The sequence below is a fragment of the Oncorhynchus keta genome, chromosome 13, assembly GCF_023373465.1.
Source record: "Oncorhynchus keta strain PuntledgeMale-10-30-2019 chromosome 13, Oket_V2, whole genome shotgun sequence".
Lineage (NCBI taxonomy): Eukaryota > Metazoa > Chordata > Actinopteri > Salmoniformes > Salmonidae > Oncorhynchus > Oncorhynchus keta.
The window spans coordinates 25644704-25657097 of record NC_068433.1 but is presented as its reverse complement, the minus strand read 5'-3'; the positions used below and the strand labels follow the sequence as shown (position 1 = coordinate 25657097).

Genomic DNA, 12394 nt, shown 5'->3' with positions numbered 1-12394 from the left:
TGTGTGTGTGTGTGTGTGTGTGTGTGTGTGTGTGTGTGTGTGTGTGTGTGTGTGTGTGTGTGTGTGTGTGTGTGTGTGTGTGTGTGTGTGTGTGTGTGTGTGTGTGTGTGTGTGTGTGTTTTAGGTTGGGTACTGTGAAGGCAATAAATCAATAATATCTGTGCAAATGGACCAATAACGGAAGTTTTGTATATAAATATGCTTGCCCCCTTGTTCAACAGCAATCTAGAAACTGAGCAGGTTCATTCATGTGTTATGTATCTTTTTGCAGGTTTGATTGAATTCCAGACTAGAGTGGAGAGGTCTGTCTCTGATCTGTGTTGGCAGCCTACTCATGTTCCTCACCAGAAGGGGGTATGTTAGAGACCAGGTTAATGTACAGGACAGGCAGACAAACTGCTGTAAGGAAACACACGTGCATACCAGTGGCGGTTGGTGCCGTTTAAGATGAGGGAGGATGATTATTTTACAGCATAGTGGATGACTGTCATTCATATTCCATTCACCCAGCTCAAATGTTACATCGATAGGTTTAGGCTACTACATGATACACACATTTTCCCTGTACCCATCATGAGATTGCTACAACCTAGCCTATGAATGAAAGTTTACAACGTAGAGAATTTTGAGTAATCAAGGTGACATTCAATACCGCCTTGCACACTCTTGCCTGCATCTAGCTGATCTAGGGAGTAATCATCAGTCCGTTGCAAATGGGAATTTCTATTGGACACATTAAGGTATTTTTTATCCCTGTTTTGTTCCGTTTCCATCCGTTTAATAAACATTTTTCAACAGAATTGGCAGAATGAATACACACCTGATCACATGCAAACATAGTTCACTTTCACAGCAGGCACATACAAACAGCATGATAATTTGCACGTTGTGTAACTTCTTGCATCTATGAACTTTCCTCCCCTCACATTTCAGCTGTCTGTAACCAGGCGAAAAAAACTTTCTAAGCCAAACCCTCCATTCATAACCTCTATAACCGCTACACACAGCCTACATCATTGGGTAGTGGGTTCGATCCCCGGGACCACCCATACGTAGAATGTATGCACACATGACTGTAAGTCGCTTTGGATAAAAGCGTCTGCTAAATGGCATATATTATTATATATTATATTGTCACGTCATAGTCAACATAGCTACTAGAACTAACACGTTAGTAAACCTACTAGCTACAATCATGCAGTACAGTGTAGCTAGAAAGCAGTTTACCAGTTACACTGGTGGGCTCCGGTGGCAATAAATTAATGACTTGGAAGAGTTACAGTGTTGGATAGCCATAGCCAGCTAGATAACATAGCATCTCGCTCTGCTTGAGCCGGATGTTTGAGTAGGTTAAACTAGCTAGCTTCATTCTTAGCTAAGTGAACGTTTTGTAAAAACAAATACAACCAAATATAGCTATCTCTCTCTTTCTCCTCCTCTTGCTTCTCCTTAATTTTGGAATAATACAATTTTTTTAACTGTTCCACTATTCTCTTTGAGGCAACTACTCACAACATTTTATGCACTGCAGTGCTAGCTAGCTGTAGCTTATGCTTTCAGTATTAAATTAATCCTCTGATATTTTGATTTTGTGGACGACATGTCAGTTCATGCTGCAAGAGATCTGATAGGTTGGAGGACATCCTCCGGAAGTTGTCATATTTACTGTGTAAGTCTCCTAAGCCTCCTAAGTTTTGTATCGAAGTTAATGTACCCAGAGGAGAACAGAAGCTCCTCCAGCTACACCATGGTGCTAACCTACACAGAGTGCTGCTGAGGCTACTGTACACCTTCAATGCAAAACATGTGTGGTCCACAACGTGAAGCACGGAGGAGGAGGTGTGATGGTGTGGGGGTGCTTTGCTGGTGACACTGTCTGTGATTTATTTAGAATTCAAGGCACACTTAACCTCACTAGGGTAGGGGGCACTATTTTCACCTCCTGATGAAAAGTGTTCCCAAAGTAAACTGCCTGCTATTCGGGCCCAGAAGCTAGGATATGCATATAATTAGTAGGGTTGGATAGAAAGCACTCCAAAGTTTCGAAAACTGTTAAAATAACGTCTGTGAGTATAACAGAACTGAAATGGCAAGCAAAAACCTCAGTGAAATCCATCCAGGAAGTGCCATTATTTTTCCTATGAAAGCCTATCCACCATTTAAAGGGATAGGACCCAGACTCCAGAGTTCCTATGGCTTCCACAAGTTGTGAACAGTCTTTAGACATTGTTTTAGGCTTTTATTCTGAAAAATGAGGGAGAATGACAACTTTGAGTGAGTGAATAGTGGGATGTCCCCTGAGCACGACTCCATTTTGTTGATCCCTGCCTACAGGCAGAAACTTAAACAAGAGGCTCCCACACTGAGGTCTGTCCAACGCTGGTCAGACCAAGCTGACTCCACACTCCAAGACTGTTTCCATCACGTGGACTGGGACATGTTTCGTATTGCGTCAGATAAAAATATTGACGAATACGCTGATTCGGTGTGCGAGTTCATTAGAACGTGCGTTGAAGATGTCGTTCCCATAGCAACGATAAAAACATTCCCTAACCAGAAACTGTGGATTGATGGCAGCATTCGCGTGAAACTGAAAGCGCGAACCACTGCTTTTAATCAGGGCAAGGTGTCTGGCAACATGACCGAATATAAACAATGCAGCTATTCCCTCCGCAAGGCTATTAAACAAGCTAAGCGTCAGTACAGGGACAAAGTAGAATCTCAATTCAACGGCTCAGACACAAGAGGCATGTGGCAGGGTCTACAGTCAATCACAGACTACAAGAAGAAACCCAGCCCAGTCACGGACCAGGATGTCTTGCTCCCAGGCAGACTAAATAACTTTTTTGCCCGCTTTGAGGACAATACAGTGCCACTGACACGGCCTGCAACGAAAACATGCGGTCTCTCCTTCACTGCAGCCGAGGTGAGTAAGACATTTAAACGTGTTGACCCTCGCAAGGCTGCAGGCCCAGACGGCATCCCCAGCCGCGCCCTCAGAGCATGCGCAGACCAGCTGGCCGGTGTGTTTACGGACATATTCAATCAATCCCTATACCAGTCTGCTGTTCCCACATGCTTCAAGAGGGCCACCATTGTTCCTGTTCCCAAGAAAGCTAAGGTAACTGTGCTAAACGACTACCGCCCCGTAGCACTCACTTCCGTCATCATGAAGTGCTTTGAGAGACTAGTCAAGGACCATATCACCTCCACCCTACCTGACACCCTAGACCCACTCCAATTTGCTTACCGCCCAAATAGGTCCACAGACGATGCAATCTCAACCACACTGCACACTGCCCTAACCCACCTGGACAAGAGGAATACCTATGTGAGAATGCTGTTCATCGACTACAGCTCGGCATTCAACACCATAGTACCCTCCAAGCTCGTCATCAAGCTCGAGACCCTGGGTCTCGACCCCGCCCTGTGCAACTGGGTACTGGACTTCCTGACGGGCCGCCCCCAGGTGGTGAGGGTAGGCAACAACATCTCCTCCCCGCTGATCCTCAACACGGGGGCCCCACAAGGGTGCGTTCTGAGCCCTCTCCTGTACTCCCTGTTCACCCACGACTGCGTGGCCACGCACGCTCCAACTCAATCATCAAGTTTGCGGACGACACAACAGTGGTAGGCTTGATTACCAACAACGACGAGACGGCCTACAGGGAGGAGTTGAGGGCCCTCGGAGTGTGGTGTCAGGAAAATAACCTCACACTCAACGTCAACAAAACTAAGGAGATGATTGTGGACTTCAGGAAACAGCAGAGGGAACACCCCCTATCCACATCGATGGAACAGTAGTGGAGAGGGTAGCAAGTTTTAAGTTCCTCGGCATACACATCACAGACAAACTGAATTGGTCCACTCACACTGACAGCGTCGTGAAGAAGGCGCAGCAGCGCCTCTTCAACCTCAGGAGGCTGAAGAAATTCGGCTTGTCACCAAAAGCACTCACAAACTTCTACAGATGCACAATCGAGAGCATCCTGGCGGGCTGTATCACCGCCTGGTACGGCAACTGCTCCGCCCTCAACCGTAAGGCTCTCCAGAGGGTAGTGAGGTCTGCACAACGCATCACCGGGGGCAAACTACCTGCCCTCCAGGACACCTACACCACCTGATGTTACAGGAAGGTCATAAAGATCATCAAGGACATCAACCACCCGAACCACTGCCTGTTCACCCCGCTATCATCCAGAAGGCGAGGTCAGTACAGGTGCATCAAAGCTGGGACCGAGAGACTGAAAAACAGCTTCTATCTCAAGGCCATCAGACTGTTAAACAGCCACCACTAACATTGAGTGGCTGCTGCCAACACACTGTCATTGACACTGACCCAACTCCAGCCACTTTAATAATGGGAATTGATGGGAAATGATGTAAATATATCACTAGCCACTTTAAACAATGCTACCTTATATAATGTTACTTACCCTACATTATTCATCTCATATGCATACGTATATACTGTACTCTACATCATCGACTGCATCCTTATGTAATACATGTATCACTAGCCACTTTAACTATGCCACTTTGTTTACTTTGTCTACATACTCATCTCATATGTATATACTGTACTCGATACCATCTACTGTATGCTGCTCTGTACCATCACTCATTCATGTATCCTTATGTACATATTCTTTATCCCCTTACACTGTGTATAAGACAGTAGTTTTGGAATTGTTAGTTAGATTACTTGTTGGTTATCACGGCATTGTCGGAACTAGAAGCACAAGCATTTCGCTACACTCGCATTAACATCTGCTAACCATGTGTATGTGACAAATAACATTTGATTTGATTTGATTTGAGCTGTTTGCTGCGTGAGACCGAGAGTGCGCCTTTCTTGTTTTTCTTTTATATTAAGGAATTTTCTCTGCCTGTTGTGACCGCATTTGAGCCATTGGATCACTGAACAAAACGCGGCAACAAAATTTAGGTTTTTGGATATAAAGAGGGACTTTATCGAATAAAACAAACATTTATTGTGTAACTGGGAGTCTTTTGAGTGCAACCATATGAAGATCAAAGGTAAGTGATTAATTTTATTGCTATTTCTGACTTTCGTGACTAATCTACTTGGCTGGTAAGTGTATGTAATGTTTTGTGTGCTGAGCGCTGTCCTCAGATAATCACATGGTTTGCTTTCGCCGTAAAGTATTTTTTAAATCTGACACAGCGGCTGGATTAACAACAAGTTAAGCTTTATTTTGATGTATTACATTTGTGATTCCATGAAAGTTAAATATTTATAGTAATTCTATTTGAATTTTGCGCTATGCAATTTCACTGGATGTTGGCCAGGTGGGACGGTAGCGTCCCACACCCCCTAGAGAGGTTAACCAGCATGGCTACCACAGCATTCTGCAGTGATACACCATCCCATCTGGTTTGCGCTGAGTGGGACTACCATTTGTTTTTCAACAGGACAATGACCCAACACACCTCCAGGCTGTGTAAGGGCTATTTCACCAAAAAGGAGAGTGATGGATTGCTGCATCAGATGACCTGGCCTCCACAATCACCTGACTTCAACCAAATTGAGATGATTTGGGATGATTTGGACCGCATAGTGAAGGAAAAGTAGCCAGCAAGTGCTCAGCATATATGTGGGAACTCCTTCAAGACTGTTGGAAAAGCATTCCAGGTGAAGCTGATTGACAGAATGCCTAGAGTGTGCAATGCTGTCATCAAGGCACAATGTGGCTACTTTGAAGAATCTCAAATATATTTGATTTGTTGAACCCTTTTTTGGTTACTACATGATTTCATATGTGTTAGTTCATAATTTTGATGTCTTCACTATTATTCTACAATGTATAAAATAGTAGAAATAAAGAAAAACCCCTGAATGAGGTGTGTCTAAACTTTTGACTGGTACTGTAAATGCATTAATGATCTGCATGTAATTGTGGCAGTAAGGGGAAAACACTGCATGAAACCTTTACTCTTCATTTAACACACAGACACACACTCTCCCTCCCTCCCACACACACACTCTGTGTCTCCCTCATAAACACACTGCTCCCAACTTTAAAAACATGAGGCACCCAACAGACTGTAAGGAGTACCGGAAATAGATAGATTTTTGATCATTTAGGCTTACATTAGGCCTACATGAATCCTACCTTTGAAGCACATTTCATGAGTAGCAGACCCTTTTCCTTTCTTCCTGCGCCAATCAAGTATGCCTAAGACCTACTGTCAAGTTACCAGGTTCTGAGCTAGCTAGGTAACATGACTGAACAACGTTGTTTGTTATCAAAACAATAATTAGCGGCCTGGTATTAGTTTAAAACGGCCCCAACATGTTTTGTGAAATTATATCAAATGTGAGCGAAATCGTGCAGGAAGAAAAAAAGGTTGCTCCGGTAACGAGTCATATGTTTTTAACCGTTTGAGCGAGAGACAAGCCGTTTTCTTTGCTGTAAAGCTGCAAGCATGACTGTCACGAGGCATTGCTGCGTGACAGCGAACTTGCAAAGCCTATCAGAATGGCCTGTGCTCTTGGTTATTTGGTTATAGGAGGGATGAAATGATATACCCTGTATTCACTTGGCTCTGCACGCTGCTATATCAAATGTAACAACAGAAGGATCATCACGGTCTGCAGCTCGCCATCATGGCTAAATGATCGTAAAGAAACTGACAGAGAAATAGATGCACAGAGAAATAGGTGTGTGATGGTGGAAGGGGCAGCCAGGTCACCCGTGATGCAAGTCAGTATTCGTTGTCCATCCATATCTGAGGACGTCGGGAGATGACGTGGACACCGACCACTAGGGGGCAACAGTGAGTGTTGTTACCTTCAAGTAGGTTTTGGTTTTCCTAGCGCATTGTGGACTGGGATGGCGGATGGGCGTAAGCATCTGCCTCTGATTCCAAAGGTTGCAAGTTTGAATCAAGAGATATAAAGTTGTTTTTGATATTTCTGTTTTAAGCCTATCCCAAACCTTAACCCTTACCTTAACCATTCTGAGTTAATGCCAAAACTTAACCCGAAAATTAAAAATGCAGACTTAATGCCTAAACTTAACCTTTGACACTCCGAAATCTGACGTTTGCATGAACTTTCAACGTGAGGCTGTGAGAGCTAGTTGCATTCTCAAATACTTTATTCTCAACAATGAAAATGAACCTCTTCTGCACGTGTGTAAGGACTTGAATGTTGACACAAATATTACAAATATCAGAAAAGGGAGCTTTAAGGAGGCATGTTCCATTTGTTTTGAGAAGTGGATGTCTGTTCAGCCTCAGCATCTGTCTTTGGTTAAGCTAGGAGCACAGACAACCTTTTCACGTGTAAAAAAAAAGGGCAACCTTTTTTCTTCTTTCTCTCTTCAAATTTCACTGCCTACAACAACATAACACCAAACATATGAGCAAGTGGGTCTGAAGTGCAAGTAGGTGAATTGAGGACTGGGAGTTAAGAGTATATATATTCATCAAGACAGGATCACATTGGAGATCATAACACACAATTCTCTAAAAGTCCTAAAGTTACAGTACCAGAGTCCTAAAGTTACAGTACCAGAGTCCTAAAGGTACAGTATCAGAGTCCTAAAGTTACAGTACCAGAGTACTAAAGTTACAGTACCAGAGTACTAAAGTTACAGTATCAGAGTCCTAAAGTTACAGTACCAGAGTCCTAAAGTTACAGTATCAGAGTCCTAAAGTTACAGTACCAGAGTCCTAAAGTTACAGTACCAGAGTACTAAAGTTACAGTACCAGAGTACTAAAGTTACAGTACCAGAGTCCTAAAGTTACAGTACCAGAGTACTAAAGTTACAGTACCAGAGTCCTAAAGTTACAGTACCAGAGTCCTAAAGTTACAGTACCAGTATCGACCTAATGCATGACATAAACACACACTGTACCGTACATGCATGGTGAGAGAAAGAAAAAAGTGCAGTTGTGCAACTGTGAGAGCTGACTGTGACAATGCTAGCGGATGGTGGCTGGGTCTCAGTGTGGCTCCGTCAGTCTCCCAGGTTTCCTGACATAGTGAGTAAATACTGAGTGCTCACATTTCACTTGGCCACACTGTTACCTTTTAAAAAGGCACCACCGATAGAGACGGGCTCGTAAATTACCCCAACAAGGCCTTGCCCTGCCAATTTCAGGCAGTAAATAACCCTACACTGTCAGTCATCCAAATGCCTACTCCAGGACTCCGATGTGCTCCCTACTCACCCCCGGTCCCTGCATAGGCTACCTTCCTCTACCCCAATCACAAAAAAACATAATCTTCCTTTAAGACAAACTTGTTCCACATTTATGATATTATTTATGGCTGCCGGAGAGGGCTTCCAGGCAATGGGGGTGGACAAAACAAAACACGGGGCCTGAAACTTTAGACCCAATGTTGCCATCATTACAAAACTATTGAATGGCTGGAGACTTAACCTGGTCAGACTCAACATGCCATGGATTCTTTTTCCTTTTTCTTTTTTAAGTTTCTGTCCAAATATTCTTTTTTTTTTCGTCCTGTAGACTGTGTGTTTCTCCATCTCCATATCATGCTAATGTCCCCTGTGTCTATTCACATAAAACTGCTGTGTCGGGGGTGGTCTGTTTCAGGGGGCAGACCGAGGCAGGGCTCTGCAGGAAATCTTTATGAGAATGAGGAGGAAATGGACTTGGAAGTTTAGTTAGTGTTAGTTGACTGTCAAATGTAGTGTTTGGCTTGGCGTAAGAGTGGTGTTTGGCATTGGGGCTGTAATTCGAAACAAGTATGTAACCTTATAGTCAAAGCTGACCTTACCAATTCGCTTCCCCAAATAAACACTTAAAAAAGGCTGATTGCACAACTCAGCTTCTGCTGACAGTACAGAAGGCATGCAAAGACAGGAGAACCCAAATGTCCTAATCTTCAAAAGACATTGGGGACATCTATTGCTTTGTTATGTAAGAGTCAAATAACTGTTGCTGATGCTAGTTTTCAATCAAACCAACAGATACATAGAACAGTGTTGATGGATTTGGACACATTAAAAAGTAATTTAAAATATAATCTTTAAAAAATGCTGTATTGAGACTCTTGGTAGAGAGAAAAAAAGTATACCACTTTTACATGTCTCTAGTATACTTCTCTTTTACGAAACAATCATACTACCAGCAGTGAGAGAAAACAATTGCCTAATAACAGTCAGTGCAATCCAATTACAGAGCCCAAGATGGGTATGACACATTGTTTACATCTATATCTATATCCTCCTGTCTGTCTGTCTGTCTGTCTGTCTGTCTGTCTGTCTGTCTGTCTGTCTGTCTGTCTGTCTGTCTGTCTGTCTGTCTGTCTGTCTGTCTGTCTGTCTGTCTGCCTGCCTGCCTGCCTGCCTGCCTGCCTGCCTGCCTGCCTGCCTGCCTGTCTGTCTGTCTGTCTGTCTGCTGCCTGCCTGCCTGCCTGCCTGCCTGCCTGTCTGTCTGTCTGTCTGTCTGTCTGCCTGTCTGCCTGCCTGCCTGCCTGCCTGCCAAAAGTCCTCAAGGACAGTAAAACAAAGGGAAGTGGGTGAAAAGGCTATTTTAGGTTGAGGGTTAGGAGTTAGGGTTAAGGTTAGGATTATGGTTAGGGTTAAATTAAGGGTTAGGGGTTAGAGAAATAGGACTTTGAATGGGAATCAATTGTTTGGTCCCCACAAGGATAGTAAAACAACATGTGTGTGTGCATGCACGTGTGTTTGCACGTATGTTTGTTCGTTTGTGTGTGTGAGTGTGTGCATGTCTGTGTGTTAGTAATGGCGTAATAACATTCCGAGACATGCCTGGTATGACATGAAATGCATTAGCGTGGTGATACCCTGGATCCCCAGACAGTCCAGTAGATAACGCCTGGTCTTGAGTGCTACCATCTACCTATTGTTTTCATCTAGAGGAGAGCGAGCCAGACACGACCAGCCCAATGTGTATTGAATCACATTCAGCAAACATTACATTTACATTACAGCAAATACATTATACTACCCATTCTGGGCCCAATCCTGAGAACACACGTGCAGGCGTAAACACATCCCATAAGTCTTACGTAGATGTCACATCAATCACTGTCTCATCGACAAAAAAATACTGGCTTCTCTTTGGCTCCAGGAACCACTGCAAACTCTTTGAAAACACTTGTAGAAAACCAACCTGTAAATACCCCAGTGCAGGTTGGATTGAATGGAGACCTTGGATTCAGTCTAGTTCTTCAGCTCTTTGTGGGTAAAGAGTCTCGTGGTTGTAGCACAGGGGAATCGGAGCAACGCTCTCCTGACGTGGTTATGAAATCATTCCTGAGTTTACTGGGGGCTTCAGGCCTTTACAGGTAACCAGAGAAGTTGGTTTTATGAATGAGTTTTCCACACTATACACAAAGAGTGTATTCCCTATTCAACGCAGCACTCGTGAATTGCCAACACCGGAGCGCTTCCATTCGCTAGGGTCCAAGACCATTGGCTACATCCTAGGCTCCCTTGTAATAACAAAGCTGTAATTTGTAGACTTAGCACTTGTGTCCAGTCACCAATTGGGTACAAAATATGAATAAGAAGGTAAATGAGAGGAAATAAAAATATCTGATGAACTTGAGTAAACGAAAACGAAAATATATGGCCGTGCCGTGTGGATTCTTTTATGAGATTTATGTCCTTATAAGATGGTACTCCAATGGAAGAAACCTGGTCATGATTGGTTTTATGGGCCAGGATTTGCAGTGAAAGCCTAAACCAATATTTTGCTGTCCAAAATTACTGCTGACCAGGGTGTTTGTGTGTGTGTGTGTGTGTGTGTGTGTGTGTGTGCATGTGTGTGTGAAAGAAAGAGAGGGTATGTGTGTGTGTGTGTGTGTGTGTGTGTGTGTGTGTGTGTGTGTGTGTGTGTGTGTGTGTGTGTGTGTGTGTGTGTGTGTGTGTGTGTGTGTGTGTGTGTGTGTGTGTGTGCACGTATATTTGTGTGAGTGCAAGTTTGAACACATGTATGTCTACGTCTACGTGTGTCCATAGGCGTGATCCACCTTTGTGAAGATGGTTAAAGAAACAGTGGAGAAGAGGGCGCTGGGGAGCAGCAACGTGTGAAAACACGTTTCCTTGGTGCTCAGATCCAGGGTGAACAATTTACTAGTAATACCAACACCTCCCCACCGTGTTAATTTTGTAACATTTAATTTGGAATCGAACTCAATTTACTAATCGGGCCACAAAGGACGAGGCCTCTACTGAAGCCTCGGGTTCACCTGACACGGACTCTAATCCCCCGACCTAGCCATCGTAATGGCGGTTATCATTAAATCTGAACAGACTGTGCTGGCTAAGGTGGAGTCACTGACCTATCCACACAATTTAGTACATTTATACAAATGTTCAATTTTACTGGGTTTGTTTATTAAATGTTTTTGGAGTATACATGTATATATGTACAGTTGAAGTCAGAAGTTTACATAGCTTTAGGTTAAAGTCATTAAAACACGTTTTTCAACCACTCCACAAATTTCTTGTTAAACTATAGTTTTGGCAAGTCAGTGTATCAGAATTCCAGTGGGTCAGAAGTTTACATACACTAAGTTGACTGTGCCTTTAAACAGTTTGGAAAATTCCAGAAAATGATGTCATGGCTTTAGAAACTTATGATAGGCTAATTGACATAACTTGAGTCAATTGGAGGTACCTGTGGATGTATTTCACAAGGCCTACCTTCAAACTCAGTGCCTCTTTGCTTGACATCATGGGAAAATCAAAAGAAATCAGCCAAGTTCATCCTTGGGAGCAATTTCCAAACACCTGAAGGTACCACGTTCATCTGTACAAACAATAGTACGCAAGTATAAACACCATGGGACCACGCAGCCGTCATACTGCTCAGGAAGGAGACGCATTCTGTCTCCTAGAGAGGAACATACTTTGGTGCGAAAAGTGAAAATCAATCCCAGAACAACAGCAAAGGACCTTGTGAAGATGCTGGAGGAAACAGGCACACAATTATCTATATCCACTGTAAAACGAGTCCTATATCGACATAACCTGAAAGACCGCTCAGCAAGGAGGAAGCCACTGCTCCAAAACCGCCATAAAAAAGCCAGACTACGGTTTGCAACTGCACATGGGGCCAAAGATCGCACTTTTTGGAGAAATGTCCTCTGGTCTGATGAAACAAAAATAGAACTGTTTGGCCACAATGACTGTCATTATATATGGAGGAAAAAGGGAGAGGCTTGCAAACTGAAGAACATCATCCCAACCTTGAGGCACGGGGGAGGCAGCATCATGTTGTGGGGGTGCTTTGCTGCAGGAGGGACTGGTGCAATCACAAAATAGATGGCATCATGAGGTAGGACAATTATGTGCATATATTGAAGTAACATCTCAAGACATCAGTCAGGAAGTTAAAGCTTGGTCGCAAATTGGTCTTCCAAAT

General features: G+C 43.5%; 1 protein-coding gene across 3 annotated transcripts in view; it reads right to left on the bottom strand.

Annotated features, from left to right (window-relative positions):
• LOC118387540 (astrotactin-2-like) overlaps positions 1-12394 on the bottom strand; it is a 396009-nt gene that overhangs the window by 1659 nt on the left and 381956 nt on the right. The gene's annotated exons all lie outside the window — the stretch shown is intronic.